The sequence below is a fragment of the Neofelis nebulosa genome, chromosome 8, assembly GCF_028018385.1.
Source record: "Neofelis nebulosa isolate mNeoNeb1 chromosome 8, mNeoNeb1.pri, whole genome shotgun sequence".
NCBI lineage: Eukaryota > Metazoa > Chordata > Mammalia > Carnivora > Felidae > Neofelis > Neofelis nebulosa.
This window is the reverse complement of record NC_080789.1, coordinates 114,590,790-114,614,395: the sequence shown is the minus strand read 5'-3', so window position 1 is coordinate 114,614,395 and position 23,606 is coordinate 114,590,790. Positions and strand designations below refer to the sequence as shown.

The window sequence follows — 23,606 nt, the reverse complement described above, 5'->3', positions numbered from 1 at the left end:
AATGCACAGGGTGCAAAACTTTATACAGCTTGTGTGGTGGGTGGAATGATGACCCCCTCAGAGATTCCACGTGCTAGTCCTGGAATCTCTGATTATGTTACCTTACATGGCAAAAGGGACTTTGCAGGCATGACTAAGTTAAGGATTTTGATATGGAGAGAAGATCCTGATTATCTGCACAGAACTAATGTAATCACAAGAGTTCTTAGAAGTGAAAAAGAAAGGCAAGATATGGGGCGCCTGGGTGGCTCAGTAGGTTAAGCGTCCGACTTTGGCTCAGGTCATGATCTCGCGGTTCGTGAGTTTGAGCCGCGCGTCGGGCTGTGTGCTGACACCTCAGAGCCTGGAGCCTGCTTCGGATTCTGTGTCTCCCCCTCTCTCTGACCCTCCCCTGCTCATGCTTTGTCTCTCTCTGTCTCAAAAATAAATAAAAACATTAAAAATAATAATAATAAAAAAGAAAGGCAAGATAGAGAGAGTTTTACAGATGTCAGGCAACTGGTTTCGAAGATGGAGGAAGGTGCCACGAACCAAGGCATGCATGTGGTCTCTAGAAGCCGCAAAGTGCAAAGAAATGGGTTTTCTCCTATAGCCTCCAGAGGGAACACAGCCCTGCTGACACCTTGATTTTAGCCCAGTGGGAGCCATTTCAGTCAGAATTTTTCCCCCCTTTTCATTCGTTTTGTAGGTTATTACAATTTAATATTTTCCACTATATCTTCTATTTTCCTTACTAGTTTTTGTCAGCTGGATCTATTCATTTCTTATAAAGGTTTATTAAAATCTTCAACTAGGATTATAAATTTGTCAATTGATCCCTGTAATTATGTCAATTTTTGCTTTGCATATTTTGATGCTAGGTCTCAAGCTAATTCGTGATTGGTTTGGTTTTTTGGTGGATTGTTCTTCTATTATTATGTAATCTCCCATTTACCCCTTTCAGTGCCTTTTGCCCTTAATTCAGTTTGACTTCTATTAATGTAGGACAAGTGTAGCAGAATATGCACACCTTGCCCAACGCATGTCACTTCAGCGCTCACCTCTATGTGTAAAGACTGCTTGCTGTAAGAAACTGTGACTTTGTGCTCGAGGGCTTTTTTTTTTTTTCTTAGCCTTGGTAGAACACTCTACTTATCCAAAAGGCAAGCCAGGAGAGCCAGAGAGTTAATGTCCCCAGGGTCACCACTCAATAATGATGGTCCAAGAGTTGGTCAATAAATACTCAAGCTTCCTTGCTCCTCAGGTGAATGTCTCTGAGGCACATTCTGCTCTGTCTTCCAAAGTTCCTCAGGGGACTGTTCTCCAGTTGCCCATAGTGGTAAGTGGCTGATAACACATCTTTGATCAATTGGCTTCTTCTCTTCCCTTTCTCATGTCACCACTTCCCTGCAGGTGTTTCCTGAGACACAGCACCCTCCCCTCCAAAATGAACTACCTGCACTTGAATCCTTGTGTCCAGGGGTGCCAGCTAGCTTCCCTTCGGTTACTATACTTGTAAGTATATATTTCCCCACCCTTCATCATAAGTCCTTTATGTGCTTTAAGGCTCTTCTCTTACGAGAAGTATATAGCTGGCTTAAAAAAAAAAAGTCCAATCTGGAAATTTTTGACTGTTAAAACTTTGATCCAGAGGTCAACCAACTCCTTCCATTGGCCAAATCCAGCTGGCAATCTGTGTATGGCTTGCTAAGAATGGTTTTTTAGGTCTTTAAAGGACTGAAGAAAGTATATGTGACCCACAACACCTAAAACATTTATTATTTGGTCCTTTGCAGAAAAAGGTTGCCAACTCCTGGTTAAATCCACTCTTAGCTATTGTGATTGTTGATATATAGCATATATTTCTAACATTCATAATTTTAATTTACTCTCATTTCCTTTGCAGGTTCCCTTTTCTCTGTCTTCTGTTGGATTGATAACGTTTTTGATCTTCCTGTTTCTCCCTTCTGCTTGTTCAGAAGCTATAGATTCTGGGGCACCTGAGTGGCTCAGTTGGTTAAGTGTCTGATTTCGGCTCAGGTCATGATCTCACGGTTCGTTAGTTCGAGCCCTGTGTCAGGATCTGTGCTGACAGCTTGGAGCCTGGAGCTGCTTCGGATTCTGTGTCTCCTCTCTCTCTGCCGCTCCCCTGCTCACACTCTGTCTCTCTCTCTCTCAAAAATAAATAATAAACATTAAAAAATTAAAAAAAAGAAGCTATAGATTCTATCCTTTTGGTGATTACCACTAAACGTTAAAAATATATTCCTACCTATAATGTCTTTTTAAAGTTAAGTTGTTCAGCATTTTAACCTTCTCCCACTGAACACTTCATATTGTTGTTTAAAGTTTCAGTTTTTTGGGGCGCCTGGGTGGCGCAGTCGGTTAAGCGTCCGACTTCAGCCAGGTCACGATCTCGCGGTCCGTGAGTTTAAGCCCCGCGTCAGGCTCTGGGCTGATGGCTCGGAGCCTGGAGCCTGTTTCCGATTCTGTGTCTCCCTCTCTCTCTGCCCCTCCCCCATTCATGCTCTGTCTCTCTCTGTCTCAAAAATAAAAAATAAAAAAAAAGTTGAAAAAAAAAAAGCTTCAGTTTTTTATCTTTTATAACCCTAAAAACTTTTCTAGCAGTCAGTTGTTAATATACTATCTTTTATTTCTACCAACATCTGTGTTCATCATTATCCTGTGTTCTAAACCTTCCCTCTGGGTTCATTTCTTTTTTCTTTTTAAGTACATACTACGTTGAGAGTCTATTGGTTGGTTAATTGTCTAAATCTTCGTAATTAGAAAAGTGCCTATTTATCCATTTTAAATAGTTTTGCTGAAGATAAAATGCTAGATTGACAGTTAATTTCTCTCAGGGTCATGCAGACATTACTGTCTTCTCACAGCTATTGTAGTAATGACAGTCTTCTGTCAGTCTATCGAGTGCTCCTCTGCATGGAATCTTTTATCCCTGAAAGCTTTTAAGGCTTTTCTCTTTAGTCTTGATGTTCTTCAACTTCACTATGTTGTATACTCATTTTCATTTATCTCACCTGCTACTAGTGTACTCTGTATCTGAGCGTTTGTGCTGTCGTCCAATCCTGGAAAATCTCGGCTCCTTTTTCTTCAAATGTTGCTTCTCTCTTCCCCTTTTCTTCACTCCTATTAGGCAGATAGCAGAGGACGGTGTCACTCCTTATCAAAATCCCTACTATTGATCACGAGGTTGTACAAGGAATGCTTGTCCATCATTCCAAATGGAAAATTAAGATAAAATATAAATAGCGAAGTGCTGAGCTCTTATTTTTGTAAAGCAAAATCCTAGTTCAGAAATGCATCGAGTCACGTTCTTTAAGCCACAGGCATTTAGACTACAGGATTACTGCAAAATCCTGTTTATTATACTGCAAGGCTAAAATTAAAATCACACACTGAATAAACTAAAAATCAGAAAGAGTCATGAAAACTGAAATTTATAAGCGACAATGACATGACTGTCAAAGTCTATGATTTCAAAGTCGTTATGTGAATTCTCTAATAAGGTCGTTAACAAACCTGTTGGTACACGTGTATGGTACGATAGCACGTATCTATTCCACTGTGTGCATGCATATTATAATTCTCCAGTAAAATAACATCCTGCAGCAGCCCTTGCCTGCTTAAGTTTTCTACATGATGATCATGTTTTCATAACCATTTTCTACACAATAATTATCACCATCTGATAGCTGTCTTCTTCTAAAATATCAACTCCTTGAAGTGGAGGCTTAGTTCTTTTCTGCCCATTACTGTATTACCTGGAACACATACTCCCTTGCGCACAGTTAACTTCATACTTGTTGAATGAACCGTAAGTTCATATATTTTTACATGGTCCAGATTTCGAGTCAAAATGAAGCAAGAGAATTTTGATAAACATGTAAACTAGAGCCCTGTCGGTGTGCTGTAGGCCCAGCGGATCACAGAGATGAAGGAGGCAGGGAGAACTTTGGGCAATGCCAGCGCTCGGACCATGCCAACAGTGCGCTGGTTCTGGTCACAGCTGAGGTGAACCGTGGGAGGTCAGGAGAGTCAGAAAGCTTGGGCAAATGGCCGAGAGCTTATTAAGTCGCCCAGCGTCAAGCCTAGATGCCTAGATAGGAGTGTGTCAGCATCCAGTAAATGGCTGTTCTCACGGAAACACAGTGTACAGGATGCACCCTTCGAGAGATCCCACTCAGGTTTGAACACCTTAACGTGGCAGGAAAGGGCCGTCACAGTCATCACTCCACCTTCGTCTTACTCCCTGCTCCGCCCACTGAGAACTAATCACAGTTCTCTGTGAATTGGATCTTCCTGTTTCTCATGGGCTTTGACCTCCACCTCTTCTCCTGCACTGAATATTTTACCTTCCCGCCCCCCCCCCCCCCCCATGTCTCCTGCCTATCTCCTACTTTTCCTTTAGGTCTTTGCCTAAACATGGGAACTCACAGCAAGTGTTTTCTGCTCTCCAAGATCAGGTATACACGCTTGCCCCCTCCCCAAGTAGCATTTATCATACAGCTTTGAAATTGTTGCTCTTTATGGTTATCTCCCCAGTAGGGACTGGGTGACGCTCACAGATGTACCCCAGCACCTAGCACAACAACTGACCCATAGAGTGTAGTCAGTAAGTGGTTAGTGAATAAATGACAAGGAAGTGATCACAGAATGAATGAATATGGACAGTTCCAAGAAGCCAGATGAGCCGTAGGCAGCCGAAGCAGGCATGGTTGTATGGTTGGTTAAGTCTCAAACCCACCAAAGAAGAGTATATGTTTGGCTCAGGAGTCAAGGACTTTTGGAGGAGACTGGGAAGCCTCACAGTCTTAATCACAGCTGAGCTGTATTAAGCAAGGTTAGGTCAAAGGCAGGGTAAAACCATCAAGCAGCTGGAGCTTGGTCTATGGAAATTTCAGCCTTTCCTTTCTGATGCCTTTGCCAATTCCTGCCGTAGCAGTTTCTTATTTAAGCTGACTCCAGACACTGAATTCCCTCCTACTCTTTCTCCTTTCCACACTACTAGCTCTCTAGCCATCTTATCTGTGAAATCTTAGGCACTGACTGATAAAGAATCAGTCATGAATATTTTAACGGCAGGATGTTCTCAGAAACCGTGGCATCATGGCCCACAGGAAGCTACCCACTCTGCTGCTAGTCAGATGGGCACAGGCCTCATCACTCCCTAAATGGAGGATCAGAGAACCCCTTAGAAAGACACAAAATCAGCCTGACAGAGGCACTGAGGTGTTGAAAAGAGGAAGCTCCTCCTCTAATTTCAGGGGGTTGGATCTGATCTTTAATGATGCACAAACCATATGTATACATTTTCTACCAATTGGAATCTAGTCTTACTCTTGAGACAGCTGTTCTCTGGGCATTGGTCCCTATAATGGAAGGGAAACCTTGAGATATATCTTTTCAAACCTACATCCTCAGAAATCTATACTGATACTTTAATAAATGGACACGTTTCTCCTCCAAGAACCCCTCTGTGACAAAAGTATGTTTGGGTATAGCCTAATGCACTCATAATAAATATATACAGCCATGAAACAGGGCAAGAGTCCTGGTAGCCTGTTATTTACAGTAATTGTAGATTGTGAGTGGACATTTTAAAGAGAAGCTTACAAGTTAGTTGTACTTTCTGGTAGTAATTACCTCCCACAAACATGACTCACTTCGGCAGTTTAAATGCAAGAGTTGGGTGTCCCAAAATCAACAGTCTTATAAATAAATCTCTGAATCATGAACTGAATGCATAAATGTTTAAATATTTCTCCCTGATCTCAAAGACAGATTTAGATTTAAGACTTTATGCATTAAAATACTGTAAGGGGGAAAAAAAAAGCACAAAGATTATGGAAGTCTTTGTGGACTGGGGTAAAGCTTTTTGCACTTTGGAAGTCATCATCCTCTCAGGAAGACCAAAACTCCAGCAACCACAATGTTGGGTGTATGTTTTCTTCAATCCAGGAGGGAAGGCTGCTTTTTTATGTGTGCTAACGTAGCCCATTTGTTTCACTCACAGGGTAGACTTTTATGGTAATATAGCAACCTTAATGCTGTTGGGTGGGACAGCCCAGGAGTCTCAGGGGCAATAGGACATGTAACTGAAGAAATGTGGCTGTGTTGACTAGGAATGGCGAAGAAAGAACAATCCATGCCAGAATGAGATATTCATTTTCTTGGAATGCTCACTCGAAGGCATTGTGTATCTCAATAAGCATTGGCTTTCCAATTCATGAAACGTATTTTTTTACATTAAAAAAAGCACACTTTGAAAGTATTAACGGAAATTTAGGCACTGACATCATCCACCTACTTGATTCATTTTTTGGTTAAGTCCTAAAGTTTTATTTGAAAGTGTAACTATCTTAGAATTCTCTGTTCTTTTCTCATTATATGCATGTATTTAGCATGTAGTATTAATCGCCCACGTGGGTCTAAGAGTAAAATATGTAGTCTGAACTCTGTCATCTGACAGATGAGCTTGAGGTATGAACTCACATGTCAATATATATACAGTTCTTTTTTCCTTGTTCAAGACTGCTATGTGGCAGCCACTGAATCCTACAGAATGTGCAGCATCAGTGCAGCATTCCACTTCTGCAGAAATTCTTTTCTTTCAATATGAAATTTATTGTCAAATTGGTTTCCATACTGGCAATGAGAAAGAATGAAATATGGCCTTTTGTCGCAACATGGATGGAACTGGACAGCGTTATGCTAAGTGAAATTCTTTCTCAGTGTTTGCCTGAACTTGATGTCTATTTTGTTCCTAGTTATTTTCATATCTCCAGCTGCTTCTGTTGCATTCCCATCTCTTAGGTTCAGAGGAATACAGGGTTCCTCTGTGGCCAAGGGGAAAGATCCCTGCCAGAATGCTGAACTTCTCATGAAGGTTACTGAATACGACAAAATGCACCAAGTATGCCAAATAATAATGTTGGTGCACACAAATGAATAGCCAGTGGCAACGGCATTTTGTGGAGAAATTTGATATCACATAATAACACTACTACATCTAGACATGGAAGAGGAGAGTAAAATACCTCCAAGGGGCATGCAGCAATTCTGTGGTTAGACAAGGAACAACCCAAAGCTCACAGCATCCCAGGATAATCCTCATGACAAAGAACTGGTATGGTTGCATGTATTAGGACTCCTGTGTACAGCTCAGCATCACAGGCCAGAAACTTACCACCTGGCTCTCATTAAAAGTCCTTTAAACAAGAGGGGAAACCAGGCCCACACAGTTTATTCTCTTGGATGCACAATGATCACCTTTAATTGACTCTTGGATTCATAGCATGTCAAAAGATGGGGCAAATTCCCTTTATATATCCAAAGAGACGTTTACAGTACCCTGGAAATCTTTTCTGGCATAAGGAGAGTTTAAGTTTGAATGGAAAAAAGGGTAATATTTTGGAGGACATTCATCACATGCCCATTCTCAAATCATTTTTTAGCAAGAGTAATTTACTGCTAAGGACAGAGCTCTACGGGACCTTAACAGGCATCTGGGGAGAAGAGAGGTCGCCTTGAGGCAGATCATAAATTACTGGGGTGAAGGCAGAGGAAGCACACTGACCCTCCAATCCTAAGCTCCTTGGCCACAGAACAAGTGAGTTCTCATCCTCAAAGGCAGTAGTAAATCCTTTATGAATTTAAAAATAGTACCAAACTCTCTGCATTTTCTCTGTAGCTAAGGGAGGCTACCTCACAAGGACTTGTGGTTACATCATTAACACACAAAAAAATTAATAAATTTGTTAATTTGATCCTGATGGAGACAAATCAAAGAGAATGTAAGAACATGACTTTAGGAATAAGTGGGGTAACTCTCTTTTGCAAATGTAACTGCTATGTTCCAAAACAGGAAAATTGGGTAATACAAACATGTTAACTTACCCCCAATTTTCTTTCTCTCAGGATCTCCTCAGATGCTCCCAGCTTCACCTACTTGGGTCTAGCTTCACTGACTGTCCTGTGTTGGCTTTGCTTGGGCTCTCTCCAGGGCTTCTGTCTGGTACCTGGGCATGACACACCATGGGACCCACTGAGCGCTGCTGGGTTATGTTCAAGCCTGAAGCATGTGGAATAGACTCCCAGTTCAGTGTAGTGATATCTTAACCAGTGAGATATGAGGGCTGGGATGCGAAATCTCTTCCCTTCTTCCCCCTGGATTGACTGGTTTGAGATACAACTTCCCAGAAGGTAGTACCACATGTGAGGTTGAACAGTTAGTTGCACAGAGCAGCAGCAGACTGGGTGACACCTTCGTGCATGGGCTCCCTCTCCTTCCTTGCACCATTCCCTTGTCCCTCACAATGTCCCTCAGAGTTGCACTCCCTAATATGCTTAAGTCCTTTGTCTTGGCTTCTACTTTCTGGAGAAGCCAGGCCTAGCCACACTTTTCCAGGAAAAATATTATTCTGCAGTTAATTTGGAAGAATAAGCCATCACAAATAGTGTTTAATTCCTTTACTAAATATAAACATGATAAAGGAGCAGCCCAATCAAATATTAAAACATATTGTAAATCTGCAGTGATTAAATCAGTATGCTCCTCGTAGAAGGAGAGCTAGGCAGAAAACTCAATTATGTAGAGTAACTCAGAAATAGATGCCTACTGTGTGTCTGGACCTATACTATGCATCCTCAGTGAATGATCTCACTTAATCCTCACTACAGACCTGTGTCGTAGGTATCATTTATGTCATCAATTTCTAAATTAAAACAAACTCAAGGCCTAGAAACTGTCCCCCAGTCACCCAAAGAGTATGTTGCAGAGACAGGGTTTGAACTTTTTAATAATAGAAAAATATATTTGGTAATATTTGGTGAAGAATAAGTATATACAATTATGTATATAATCCATAGATAATAAAACATTAAAATGCATAGATTAAAAAGCTTAGAAAACTCAGAGTCTTAATTTTTTTTTTCTAGATTGGGGTTGAAGACAACATTTTTCTTTATAATTTTTTGTACTGTGGTCGACACAATGCTGTATGTTCACTAAGCATTTCACCCTTGCTCTGGCACTCAGGAGAGCTAAGGTTCCTGGCATCCAGTAGGTATGGTCATGTGACCCGTTCTGGCCAATGGGATACAGGCAGTAGGTGCGAGCTACTGCCAGGCCTGGCCCTGGCAGGCTGCACAGGCTAGCAGGCTGTTCCAAGATTCCAAAGGACTCCAGAGCCCCAGAAGGCAGTGGGGCCACTAGAGCAAAGAGGCTAGCTAGATTCCCTAGTTACTGCTAGAAGAAGAGCAACCCAACCAATAGGAACATGACATGAATGAGAAATAAATCTTTTATTGTGTTTATTTCTCAGAGTGGTTACTGAGCTTCAGCGTTGTTTGTGTAACAGTCATTTTAATTATCTTCACAAATATATGTACTCGGCATTTTTTAAAAAGTAAAAAGTAAAAAGTAATTCAAACAAAATATAGCAGTTAGTTTTCTGCCTCAAGAATTCCAAACCTGGCCAGTGGTTTTTTTCTTTTCTTAATTCACTTAATCCTCAACTATATTCCGGGAACTCCATTCAAGGCACTTATAGTGACAACAGCAGTAGCAACAACAATAATAAACTTACTTTAGGTGTAGAGCTTCATGAATTTTGGTAATTGAATATAGTCATGTAACTACAATCAAGATCTAGAATTCCATTACCCCAAAAAGCTCCCTTGTAGTGATCACCTCCCCTGGACTCTGTCCCCAGGCAACCATGGACCTACTACTCCACACTATATTTTGCCTTGCTCAGAGTTTCACACAGATGGAATCACACAGTACCTACATTTTGTGATTAACTTCTTTCACTTAACCAAATGGTAAGTTTCAACCATGTTTCCTATATTAATATTTTGACCCCTTTATACTGAGTTATCCATTCTTCTTATCAGGAATGGAGTGCTCTAAGACTTAGTTGGGTACCTATTGCCCAGTTAGAGACTATGTTCCTCAGGTGTGGCTGCAAAACTAAATTCAGTCCAATGAAAGGTGGGCAGAAATAATGTATGCAACTGCCAGGTCACCTCCCTAATGGCAAGTTGCTCATCCTGAATTTTTCCTTTCTGCAGCTGGAAAATTTAATAACCAGAGCAACCTTGGAAGTCATGTGGTCATGGTGGCAGAACACCCCTATTGCCCTGAATCACTCACCTATGGATTGCTACAGGGGAAATAAATATATTTCCATCTTATGTAAGCCACTGTATTTTGGATCTCTTTGTTACAGCAGCCAAGTAATTACCCTAACAAATGTGCTCCCCACGAATCAGGGGCTATATTTTATTTCTCTTCGTAATCTCATCATGATTTAGCTCAGTGGTTTATATTGAATAAGCGTTCAGTAGCTGTTTATTGGAATGAATATCAAATAAATGAGCAAATGAATTCCATATATGTGTAATGTTAGCACTGAGAAATATTTTAAAATTTAAAATCCCGCATAGCCTTTATTTTTTAAATGACATCAAATGAAATTATGTTCTGAAAGGTTTGGCCTTGACACATTACAATATGCCTAAAACTGAAGTTGGTAATGTAAAAAGTGCAGAAAATTAAATGACTCTCAAAACTGGTACCGACACAATAAGGCTTTGATTTTTTTCAGTTTTTAAAGTATCATAGAATTATAAAATAATACAGACAAGGAAAAATTATTATGGATTAACCATCTCAAGAAACTTTATATCCAAATTTATACGTTTTCTTTCCAAGAAGTTATCAATCTCCATCAGTTGAAACATTGCTATAACAATTAAGTGGAAATATGTTTCATAAGAGGTAATCAAAATGAATCTAAGGGCTTGATCCCCCCACTGAAACAAACTTGATACCTTGCTGACAAAATCTGGTGAAAACGATTCATAAATCTATCCTGCATTCTTTGCAGAAATTAGCTGTGTGGAAAAATTATAATTGCTTTAAAAATGTTATTTAATTCATCTCTAGGTACTATGATTAACTTAAATAGGTAGGTCAATTTTTTTTACAGCATAAAAATCAACAGAATTTCATGTTGTTCCATAAATATGGTTTTTTAAAGGCTGTTTTGCTCTTCATGGCCAAACTATTTCTACTTCGATGTCATTCCTTCTGTTATTAAAGCTTCAGTGAAAAGCCCCCCCTTTTTTATAGTATAGTATATACTATACTCTATTAGTATAGAGTCTAGATGTCAATATAGAAAACGTGAGTTTCAGGGCTTACTATTGCCAAGTGTCAGTGTCTTGTTTATATCAGAGGAGCTAAGCCAGTCCAGCTACCAGAAAATCCTGCAAAGCGTTCCCACTTGCTCTCACTCCACTTGTCTCTAAGGGTACAATTTTTTCTTAAGGTCAAACCAATTCTTAGCAACTGTAATTGTGTGTTCTCACCAGCAATTTACTTATTAAAATTAAGTACTTGTTAGAGTAAATTCTAACTCTAAAAAAATAGCAAATCAATCTCCTTCTCCAGTGAATGTTGTTTTAAATATAATGATTGATTAGCATCCTTTTAGTTTAATAAACTATAAATGGTATGTCCGCATTGCACTCACATTGATATCTCAAACTACTTACCATTCTTTCATTTAGGATAATGAAAAATCACTTAAGGCCATTTACATAGCTGGCATGTAAATTTAAAGTAGCTATTCATCACTAAAACATTATATGCAATTATTAAAATGCATTTCATTGTACAGGCATACATCACTTTATTGTGCTTCACAGATATTGTTTTGTTGTTGTTTTGTTTTATTTTTTTTTTACAAATTGAAGGTCTGGGGCAACCCTGAGTAGAGCAAGTCTATTGGTGCCATTTTTCCAATAACATTTGCTCACTTCATGTCTGTGTATCACATTTTGGTAGTTCCTGCAATATTTCAAGCTTTTTCATTATTATTAATTTGTTATGGTGATCTAGGATCAGTGATCTTTGATGTTAGTATTTTAGTTACTTTGGGGCATCACAAACGATGCCCATATAAAATGGCAAGCTTAATGGATAACTATTGTGTGTTCTGACCACTCCACCCACCAGCCATTCCCCCCTCTTTTTCCCTCTCCTCAGGCCTCCCGATTCCTTGAGACACAATAATATTAAAATTAGACCAGTTAATAACCCTACAATGGCTTCTAAGTGTTCAAGTGATAGGAAGAGTCACATGTCTCTCAGTTTAAATCAAAAGCTAGAAATGATTAAGTTTAGTGAAAAAGGCATGTCAAAAACTGAGGTAGGCCAAAAGCTAGACCTCTTGCACCAGTTAGCCAAATTATGCATACAAAGGAAAAGTTCTTAAAGGAAATTAGAAGTGTTACTCCATTGAACACACGAATGAATGATAAGAAAGTGAACTAGCTTGACTGGCTGATGGGGGAAAGTTTAAGTGGTCTGGATAGAAGATCAAACCAGCTACGACATTCAGTTGAGCCAGAGCCTAATCCAGAGTAAGGCCCTAACTCTCTTCAATTCTATGAAGGGTGAGAGAGGTGAGGAAGCTACAGAAGTTAAGTTTGAAGCTCGCAGAGGTTGGTTCATGATGTTTAAGGAAAGAAGCCATGTCCATAACATAGAAGTGCAAGGTAAAGCAGCAAGTGCTGATGTAGAAACTGCATCAAGTTATCCAGAAGATCTAGCTAAGATAACTGATGAGGGTGGCTCCACTAAACATATTCTCAGTGTAGATTAAACAGCCTTCCTTTGGAAGAAGATGCCATGTAAGACTTTAACAGCTAGAGAGAAGTCAATGCCTGGCTTCAAAGCTTCAAAGGACAGGCTGACTCTCCTGTTAGGAGCTAATGCAGATGATTGAAGCCAATGTTCATTGACTATTGTGAAAATCCTAAAGCCCTTAAAGATTATGCTAAATCTACTCTGCCTGTGCTCTATATATGGAACAACAAATCCTGGATGACAGCACATCTGTTTACAACATGGTTTACTGAATATTTTAAGCCCGCTGTTGAGGCCTGCTGCTCAGAGAAAAAAGATTCCTTTCAAAATATTATTGCTCATTGACAATGCACCTGGTCATCTAAGAGCTGTGATGGAGATACACAACAAGACTAATGTTGTTTTCATGCTTAGTACCACGACATCCATTCTGAAGTCCACGGATTAAGGAGTAATTCTGACTTTCAAGTCTTATTAAGAAATACATTTCATAAAGCTATAGCTGCCACGGTGATTCTTCTGATGGATCTGGGCAAAGTAAATTGAAAACTGAGTTATGGAAAGAAAACTTTCCTTCTGGAAAGGATTCATCATTCTAGATGTCATTAAGAACATTCATGGTTCATGTGAAAAGGTCAAATATCAACATAAACAGGAGTCTGGAAGAAGTTGATTCCAACCCTCATGGATGACATTGAGGGGTTCAAGACTTCAGTTGGAGGAAGTCACTGCAGATGGGGTGGAAATGCCAAGAGAACTAGAATTACAAGTGGAGTCTGAAGATGGGACTTAATGGCTGCCATCCCGTGATAAAACGGGATGAGCAAAGAAAGTGGTTTCTTGAGATGGCATCTACTCCTGGTAAAGACTGCTGAAATGACAACAACGGTTTTAGAATATGATATAAATTTAGTTGATAAAGCGGCAGCAGGGTCTGAGAGAGTTGACTCCAATTTTGAAAGAAGTTTTACTGTGAGTAAAACACTATCAAGCAGTGTCGCATGCTACCGAGGAATAGTTCGTGAAAGAAAGAGTCAATAACGTGGCAAACTTCTTTGTTGTCTTATTTTAGGAACTTGCCATAGCCATCCTCACCTTCAGCAGCCAGCTTCCTGATAGCAGCCACCAACCCTGAGGCAAGACCCTCCCCCAGCAAAAAGATGATGACTCCCTGAAAGCTCAGATGAAGGTAGCATTTTTAGCAATAAATTATTTTAAAATTTAGGTACATACATCGCCTTTTTAGACATACTACTATTGTACACTTAATAGACCATAGTATATTGTACACATAACTTTTATATGCACTGGGAAGCCAAAACATTCATTTGACACATGTTATTGGATATTCACTTTATTACAGAGGTCTGGAACCAAACCCGCCATATCTCTGAGGTATGCCTGTACTCAAAAATAGTTGTTCTAAGGTGAATTTTAAGTAGGAAGTGAGCTAAATGTATTCCCCATGTAATTTCTCCTCAAAAGCCTTAACAAACTGTTATTTGCAGAAGAATTTCGACAAATAATGACTATTTGCCCTACAATTAAAAGTAGAATGGCTGTTTGACATTTAGAATTCAAAAACGGAAAGTTCTTTTATCCACCCTGCCTACCTTCGGGATTGCATTTTTCTTACTATTTGCCTGTGGGGGACTCAGCTGCTTTTCCAACTTTGGGTCACAGTGCCTTAAAAAACTATAGTATAATTTGATAAATTACATGAAAAGGGGTTTGCCTAAGGACCTCCCTCTATTTGCCTTTGATTCTATTTGCCTCTTGGGTGGGAAAGAGGAAGAGGAGTAATTGTTGGAAGGGATGGGAATAGCAAAGATATGCTGGCAAGGGAGATATACAAGGTCAAGGTGAAAGCATCCATCTCCTGCATCTTCTAAGGCAGTGCTACTCTTGAGCTGGCTGAGAGGGACAAATTGTCCCAGGGGTAGTACACACCGCCTGGAACTGACAAAAGGGATTAAGAATGATGATGGGTGGCCGTTGGCTCTCAGACTGTCATCTGTGTATCTTTATACAACCAGATGCTTTCTTGGATTGATCAGATTGATTCCAGGCCCACAGAGCAAAAGAATCATAGAACAGAGTCACAGGATGTGAAAAGTGGAAGTACTGTGGATATGACCTCCCTGATATCCAGAAGCCCAGATATTTCCCATGACTTGCCTGAATAGCACACGGGGCAAATGGCTGAACTGGGAATCCTAGCACAAAGACCCCCAGTCCATATCCCCATATGCTACACAATGTTCATAAGGTGGGTCCAATATTTAGAGTCTGTCTTTCTTCTGCATTCATGCCTAAAGCAACAGGGACAGTGGGGAGGTGAGAAGGAGATGCTTCCTGGCTCAGGCCTTCTGAGAAAGGTTTTTCTGGACTTTAAAATTCTAAGAGTGCCTGGGTGGCTCAGTCAGTTAAGTGTCCAACTGATCTCATGGTTCCTGAGATCCAGGCCCACGTCGGGCTCTGTGCTAACAATGTGGAACCTAGTTGGGACTCCCTCTCTCCCTCTGTCTCTGCCTCACTCTCCCTCAAAATAAATAAATAAAACACTTAAAAAAATCCACTCACTTCCCCTTCCCCAAATCTCCTACTCTCTTTTCTCTTTACTGCCTTTCATTTAGACAATCAAGTGTACAGAGCAGAGAAACCTTGGGGTCCATGAAAAGACAATGTAGAGATTATTGCCACTAAGGGGCTTCAGAATCATTCACTGAAGTATGCTACAATAACTCTGATAATAACATAAATTCATAAATCTAGGGGCACTTCATCCCCAAATCCCTCCTCTTAGGAAGGTAATTTATCACACCATCATTATGATAGATCTTCGTAAATGGGGCACTTCAGGAGCTCCCTCCATTTTTTCCCATAATTCCCACAGCAGTGTTTTCTTGTTGAGACCTGCACTGGCCTTACTATCAATAGGCCTGCCCACATTTATCAGTTTGCAAATCATATGAAATGTATGTCTTTTCTTAATAAACATACATGGTAATCAGTCATATTAAACATGAGAGTGTCTTAAAAATGAAATTCTTTAATACCAGTGTTTCAATGACCACTCTATCTGGGTCATCTGTAGTACTCCTCTCTCCTTACAAGATTTTTAGAAATAATTTTCGTCAGGGCACCTGGATGGCTCATAGGTTAAGCATCCAATTTTTGATTTCAACTCAGGTCATGATCTCATGATTCATGAGTTCAAGTCCACATCAGCCTCTATACTGGCAGTGGAGGCTGCTTAGGATTCTCTGTCTCCCTCTCTTTCTGCCCTCCCCATGCATGCTCTCTCTTTAAATAAATACATAAATAAACTTTATTTAAAAAAAGAAATAATTTTGGTCGATTGAATGTTTTCTCTGTGTAAGCATTATTTAAAATATCTTGCATGTTAGATTCATTTATATCTTGTAATAACTTCATGTAGGCTCTGATATTATCTCATGTTATAGATAAGGAGACTGAGTTACAGAGGTTAAGTACAATGATTTGTCAAGTGCCATACCTAGTAACTAACAGAGCCAGTATCTGAACAGGGGCAGCCTGGCTTCACGTTTGTTTCCTATTAACCATGTTACACTACCTCTCTTGAGGTCAGCTAGTATGTAATAGTTGTGTGTGTGCACGTGCGTGTGTGTGTAATATGATATAGTTGAAAAGAGCACAGATTTTTTTTTTTAATTTTTTTTCAACGTTTTTTATTTATTTTTGGGACAGAGAGAGACAGAGCATGAACAGGGGAGGTGCAGAGAGAGGGAGACACAGAATCGGAAACAGGCTCCAGGCTCCGAGCCATCAGCCCAGAGCCTGACGCGGGGCTCAAACTCACGGACCGCGAGATCGTGACCTGGCTGAAGTCGGACGCTTAACCGACTGCGCCACCCAGGCGCCCCTGAAAAGAGCACAGATTTTAAGTCAACACAATGCTGAGCTTAAACCCAGCTCCACCTCTATATGCTATTTGCTTTAAACAACTTTTAAACGACTTAGTTTTCTCACCTATAAAATGAGAACAGAAATGACTACACTGCTGAGTTAAAGAATTAAATCTGAAATCTACAGAAACGGTCTAGGTATGTGTGACTCCTAGCAGATGCCCAGTGTAAGTTAGCACCTTCTCTTCCCTCTATTTTGGACCCAATTATCTAATCTGGCTGATCTGGTCAGTCCATTCTCATTAATGTAAAGCTTAAGAAAAGAAGGGTTGGAGCACATTATGGAAATTATATACAGTACTTCCTTTCAGCTGATTCTTTGGCTTCCAGACTCTTAGGTGTTTCATTACTGTCAAAGCATGAAAACAATCCTCAGGAACTATATTTTCAATGAGAAAAAGATGAGGTAGGAGGAAACAGATTGACCAGTGTGTAAAATTTTGGTACACGTTTTTGTTTCTTGTATTTATATAGTCTCAACATCTTATGTTGTTTGCCTAGGGCATTTTCCTTCCTAGGACATATGCTCAGGATCACAAGAATAACACAGCTCATCACCTCCTTCAGTGTATGTTCTTTTTTCCATTTGTTAAAAATGTTAAGAGGTTTTGACTGGTAAGAAAGGCAATGGTCCTTTTCAAACCAATCTACTTTACATTATTTTTAGTTCAAATGTCTAATGCAAAGGACTTGTGCAAAGTGTGTCCAGGTTTATCAAAACAGAACATTTTTCAGTTCCAAAATTAGGAGTGAAACCTATTGTGGCCAGCACCAAGGTGCTCAGCCTTGGCTGAGCACTCCACACTCCTGGGCACAGGACAGGACAGGCTCTGTCAAGGTGAAGTTTGAGGATCTGGAAGGTGTTCAGCTCTCACAGCCCTTGGCCACAATGTGGGGATATTTCAGGAGAGCTTCAAGGGACTAAACCTTGTGTGACTGACTGGGAAAATGTACATGTTGCCTGTACGATCACAAATAGAAACTTTTCTTAGGGAAAGTGTCATAAAGAACATGGATGGTCAATCTGTTTGCTTCTTCTAGAGAGGACACTCTGTCTCGCTTGTTTTAACATGTGGTGCACGTATCTGCTAGCAATCCTCTTAGTGCACTACCAACTGAAAATCATCAAAGCCTTGAGACCAAACCTAACCTTTCCATAATGTCATGGAATTGCATATGTGGAAAATGCATCATCCCAGTCCCTGCCTCCCTCCACACAGTGAGTATTTAACATATTCGGGGCAGAGTATTGTCTATGTGCTTCTGCAGTGTCTTCAAGGAAATACTCTCTAATGTTTGGTGACCCAACATTGATCTTGCACATATTGTGTTTTAGGATGGGTGAGTGAATTGGATTCATAAGTAGAAAAAAAGGACATGGAAGGAAAGACAAGAACGCCTTTGCTGAAGTTGCACAATACAGAGAGCATGGATTTTAAAGACAGAGAAGGTGGTTTCAGCTCTGTTACTTGCTAGTTCTGTCACCTTTTACAAGTAATTTAACCTCTGAGCCTCCCTTTCTTCATCTGTAAAATGGGGATAGTACTAGTCTTACATGAATTGGATTACACATAGTGATAAAGATCTATTATTACTGAGTACTGATCATATACAGCATTTGGTCCCAGCACTTTATGTGTTATAACTCATTTAGCAATCAAAACAATTCTAAGGAACAGATTTTATTGCAATCTTGACTTTTCAGTGAGGGACTGAAGCACCATCATTGACAGAGTAGGCCATTACTATTAATAATCATGATGTCAATATTGTTGGGATTTAAAAGCATAACATCTAACAATAAAAGTAAGTAAAATCAACAGGAATTTCTTCACTTAAAAATATTATAGAAACAAAATTTATATAGGAAAAAACTGAATAGGGGTAAGATAAATCACTCTTTAGATTTACATTTGACTTCTTCCCCTTTTATCTCTTTTTCCAAAATGATAGGTCATCATGAAAATCATTTGCCATACATGAGCTTTATGGTCTAAACAGCTCTGTAAAGATGTGATTAGAAAGTGAAATTATTTCCAAGTCCTAGTGAGAAGAGAGAAAATGGATGGTGGAAAGTATAAACAAATAATTCTTCAAAATGTCCCCCAAATAAAAGATAAGCATTTCCAAATTGAAAGGGGTAAGCACAATGAACAAGAAAACACCCACACCACATCACATCATCATGGAAATTTATGAATATCAGAAAGAAGAGGAGACCCTAAAATCTTCCCCAAAGGACAAATGAGCAAACAAACTTGCAAAGCATCTGGTGTCAAACAGCACCAAACTCCCCAATGACACAGGAAACTAGACAACAATGGAGACACTTCTCCAAAAGTTTGAGGCAAAAATTATTTCTAACCTAAAAAATTATACTCAAATTATCAATTATTTCAGGTATTTTATGAAATTGAAAGGCTCAAGAAGTTTACCTCATATGTGTATTCTTTCTCAGGAAACTACTAGGGAATCTGCTCCACAAAAAAGAGGAAGTGAATGAAAACAAAGGAAAACTTGAGATACAGGAAATAGAGGATGTAGGAGACTAAGGAAATTCCCAAGAATTAGCGAAAGAATCTTCCAGAGTGAAGCTGTGCAACAGCCCTGGACAACAAGGCCATATTTCAGCAAGATCATTAGCCACTGGAGAGAAATCTCCAGAGAGGGGAAAATGGAATTGATTGATTTGCCGTAAGTTATTTTTTAGTTGTCTGCCAGCTATGTTACAGCATTAGAGAAAAATATATAGTGATAGATACACAGAAACTAAGCAAATAGGAATACAAGCAAGGTAATTGTAATTCTAGGAAGAATAAAAAGTGCTATAAAAAAAGGAAACACAGTATACTACCTGAATAAGTTATATTAAAGATTTATGGAGTCCTATTAATGTAAATAATAACTGCTGACTTAGCCAAAAATTGAAATTTCACTATATAGGGAGGATGGGAGACGGGTTGTGGATGGGGAGAGGTAAATATAACTATATTTAGGTAGCCCCACGTACCAAAATATCAAGTTGACATTGTCTAGAAGTCATAAACTAAGAAACTTGTATTCAAGTAAATTACTTACAATGTGGAGAAGCAGATAAAAGAATTGAATCTGGTTGCCCTTGTGTCATCATTGGTTTGAGAACTGAAGACAGATAGTGAGGAGAGTATTGTTTTCAACACAACTTTTAGTTTAGTTTTGTGTTTAATAAACCTAAATGTGTAATTGATATACATTCTATTAGTTCCAGGTGTAGGGGCTTTAAGGTTTTTTAATTTCAAAATATGTAAATATGCTCATGCACTACCTTACAGATGAAAAAATCAAAATAATACATTTAGAAAGGACTAATCTTGACTAGGTAGACTTCATCAGTGATGCTGTTAGCTTTAAGAAGCTGCTTTAAAATTTTTTAATTAAATTTTTATTTACGTTTATTTGTTTAGGGGGAGGGGCAGAGAGAGGGGGAGAGAGAGAGAATCCCAAGCAGTTTCCCATGCTGTCAGCAGAGCCCGACTTGGGGCTTGAACCCACAAACCACCCAAGAATCATAAGATCATGATGTGCGCTGAACTCTGACACTCAACCGACTGAGCCACCCAGGCGCCCCACTGGTTCTATTCTCTTTTTAAGGCATATAATTTCATGAGTCTCCTTTCTTAGGCTCAAAAGGAAAAAAAAAATTAAACCTCTCTAGGAATTAGTCCCAAATCAATTACCAATACATTTAAAATATGCTTTATTTGCATTAAAAAAAAAGAACAGAACACATTTTGACAGGGGAAAAGAACATTTCCAAAGAGGTTGAAAGCTCTTCCTCATGTGTGTAACATGGAATTCCCATGCTGGGGAGCTGTCTTTTCTGGAAGAGAGGAGCTGAATCCTCTCCCAAATGAATATCTGGGAAAAAGATCTCAGAAGTGTAGGTTTTTTTTTTTCCTTCCCTGATTGGAAACATGTTTGACTCTGAATTAACACTCCTTTCCTTCTTCTATCTATTTGTGCTACATAAATTTCCAAATGTTCTGAGTTTCTGGGTAAAGTGATATTAAAGCCTCACTTCCATGCATCCAATACATTGTGACATTTGAAAGCCTGTCCAACACTATAGAAACCATAGGTCACAGGTAGATTGTTCTAAAGCCAAAGTTGTCATTTTCATGTCACCATTGTTTACAGTACTAGAATTCTAAAGCCCCATAAACTGTGTGAAAAAAAGGAAGAAAAATGCTTTATATTTTCTATAAGGGTAATGTAAATATGGCCTGCCTGTGTATTCGATAATTTATACAGTAATTTAATTTTAAATTATTTATAATCATATTCACAAGAATTTTAGGGATAAAGGTAGCCTGATCTGGAGTATGCTTTTCCCCTTGAAGATCTGGGCCTGTCTTCTGAAGAGGAGTAGAAAGATAAATCTTTCCTAGAGCTCCTACTAGCTTCCTACACCCAACTTTTGTCTCATCATTGCTCTTTGTCTGCTGGCCAGCTGGCTCATAAGTTGTCTCTCTCAACACCCTTCTTAAGACTAATTACTGTGAAAGGTACCACATAAATTAATTGATTTTAGTTGAATATGACTGGAAATAAACATGAATATAGAAAGTACATAAAATGTTTTTCCTTTAGACAAAAACCATATGATCATTTCAATAGATAGAGAAAAAGCATTTGACAAATTACAACATCCATTCATGATAGAAACCCTCAACAAAGTAGGTTTAGAGGGATATTACCTCAACATAAAAAAGGCCATATATGAAAACCCACAACTAATATCCTCAATGGGGAAAAACTGAGAGCTTTTCCTATAAGGTCAGGAACAAGACAAGGATGTCTACTCTTAACCACTTTTATTCAACACAATACTGGAAGTCTTAGCCTCGTATCAGAGAACAACAACAACAAAAGAAATGAAAGGCATCCAAATTGGTAAGGAAGAATTAAAACTTTCACTATTTGCAGATGACATGATACTATACATAGAAAATTCAAAATATTCCACTAAAAGCTGCTAGAATTGGTAAATGAAATCAGTAAAGTCACAGGATACAAAATCAATGTACAGATATCTGTTGCATTTCTATACACCAATAATGAAGCAGCAGAAATAGAAATTAAGAAAACAATCCCATTTACAATTACACGAAAAATAATAAGACACTTAAGAATAAACCTAACCAAAGAGGTGAAAGGACCTGTACTTTGAAAACTATAAAACACTGATGAAGGAAACTGAAGATGACACAAAGAAATGGAAAGATATTCCATGCTCATCGACTAGAAGAACAAATATTGTTAAAATGTATATATTACCCAAAGCAATTTACACATTTAATGCAGCCCCTATCAAAATACCGCCAGAATTTTTCACAAACTGGAACAAACAATTCTAAAATGTGTATAGAACCACAAAAGGCCCTGAATAGCCAAAGTAATCTTAAAAAAAGGAAAGCAAAGCTGGAGACATCACAATTCCGGACTTCAAGTTATAATACAAAGTTGTAGTAATCAAGACAGTATGGTACTGGGACAAAAACAGACAGGTAGATCAATGGAACAGAATAGAGAACCCAGAAATAAACTCACAGCTATATGGTCAATTAATCTTTGACAAAGCAGAAAAGAACATCCAATGAGTAAAAGTCAGTCTCTTCAACAAATGATGTGGAGAAAACTGACAGCAACAGGTAAAAGAAGGAAACTGGACCACTTTATCACACCATACACAAATTCAAAATGGATTCTAGACCTAAATGTGAGACATGACACCGTTAAAATCCTAGAAGAGAACACAGGTAGTAACTTCTTTGATATTGACCATAGCAATTTTTTTTTCCAGATAGGTCTCCTGAGGCAAGGGAAACAAAAGCAAAACAAAAACAAACACAAAACAAACAAAAAGCCCAAAAAGCCTTCTGCACTACATCAAAAATAAAAAGCTCTTGCACAGAGAAGGAAACAATCAACAAAACTAAAAGGCAATCTATGAATAGATATTTGTAACTGACATAGATATGGAAAAGATATTTGCAACTGACATATCTGATAAAGGGTTAGTATTCAAAATATGCAAAGAACTTTTAAAACTCAACACCCAAAAAACAAATAATACAATTTAAAAATGGGCAGAAGATATGTCTAGACATTTCTCTAAAGAAATCATACAGATGGCCAACAGACATATGAAAAGATGTTTACCATCACTTTCTATCAGGGAAATGCAATCAAAATTACAATGAGATATCGCCTCACACTTGTCAGAATGCCTAAAATCAACAACAGAAGAAACAACAGGTGTTGGTGAGTCTGCAAAGAAAAAGGAACCCTCTTGTACTGTTGCTGGAAATGCAAATCAGTGCAGTCACTCTGGAAGACAGTATGGAGGTTCCTCAAAAAGTTAAGAATACAGGGAGCCTGGGTGCCTCAGTCTGTTAAGCGTCCAACTTTGGCTCAGGTCATGATCTCATTGCTCCCAAATTTGAGCCCCATGTCGGGCTCTATGCTGACAGCTCAGAGCCTGGAGCCTGCTTCAGATTGTGTCTCCATCTCTCTCTGCCTCTCCCCCACTCATGCTCTGTCTCTCTCTCTCCCCAAAATAAACAAACATTTTTTAAAAAGTTAAGAATAGAACATTCTTACAATCCAGCAATTGCACTACTTGGATTTACCCAAAGAATACAAAAACATGAATTCAAAGGGATACATGCACCCCTATGCTTATAGCAGCATTATTTACAATGGCCAAATTATGGAAGCACCCCAAATGTCCATCAACTGATGCATGGATAAAGAAGTTGTGGTACACATATATATGTCATATGTATATGACATATATATATACATACATCATATATGAGTAATTATTCCTGTGTGTGTATACACACACACACACACACACACACACACACAAAGGAATATTACTCAGTCTTAAAAAAATAATGAAATATTTCCAGTTGCAAAGACATGGATGAAGCTGGAATGTATTATGCTAAGTG

General features: G+C 38.9%; 1 long non-coding RNA gene across 1 annotated transcript in view; it reads right to left on the bottom strand.

Annotated features, from left to right (window-relative positions):
* LOC131483434 (uncharacterized) overlaps positions 1-23,606 on the bottom strand; it is a 69,687-nt gene that overhangs the window by 5,346 nt on the left and 40,735 nt on the right. Inside the window, exon 2 of the long non-coding RNA XR_009247674.1 lies at positions 3,018-3,126. This is a non-coding gene — a long non-coding RNA (uncharacterized LOC131483434). The remainder of the gene's footprint in view (positions 1-3,017; positions 3,127-23,606) is intronic.